Here is an 815-nt window from a genome sequence, read left to right as displayed (position 1 = left end):
GCCAGTAAATATCTTCAACAAAATTATAGAAGAAAACTTCACTAACCTAAAGAAAGGGATGCCCATGATCATACAAGAAGCCTATAGAACTCCAAATCAACTGGACCAGAAAAGAAATTCTTCCCGCCACGTAATAGTCAAAACCAAATGCACGAAACAAAGAAAGAATACTAAAAGCAGTAAGGGAAAAAGGTCAAGTAACATATAAAGGCAGGCCTATCAGAATTACACCAGACTTCTCACCAAAGACTATGAAAGCTAGAAGATCCTGGACAGATGTCATACAGACCCTAAGAGAACACAAATGCCAGCCCAGACTACTATACCCAGCAAAACTCTCAATCACCATAGATGGAGAAACCAAAGTATTCCATGACAAAACCAAATTCACGCAATATATTTTCACAAATCCAGCCCTTCAAAGAGTAATAAATGAATGACTCTAACACAAGAAGGGGAACTACATCCCTGAAAAAGCAAAAATGTAATCTTCCAACAAAACTAAAAGAAGATAGACACATGAATGGAATTCCAGCTATAAGTACAAAAATAATAGGAAGCAACAACTAGTCTTCCTTAATATCTATTAATATCAATGGACTCAACTCTCCAATAAAAAGACATAGACTATCAGATTGGGTACGTAAACAGACCCAACATTTTGCTGCATACAGGAAACCTACCTTAGTGACAAAGACAGACACTACCTCAGAATAAAAGGCTGGAAATCAATTCTCCAAGCCAATGGAGAAAAAAGCTGGAGTAGCCATTCTAATATCGAATAAAATTGACTTTCACCCTAAAGTGATCAAAAA

Source organism: Mastomys coucha, unplaced genomic scaffold (genome assembly GCF_008632895.1).
Source record: "Mastomys coucha isolate ucsf_1 unplaced genomic scaffold, UCSF_Mcou_1 pScaffold20, whole genome shotgun sequence".
Classification (NCBI taxonomy): Eukaryota; Metazoa; Chordata; class Mammalia; order Rodentia; family Muridae; genus Mastomys; species Mastomys coucha.
This window is presented reverse-complemented; position numbering follows the sequence as displayed.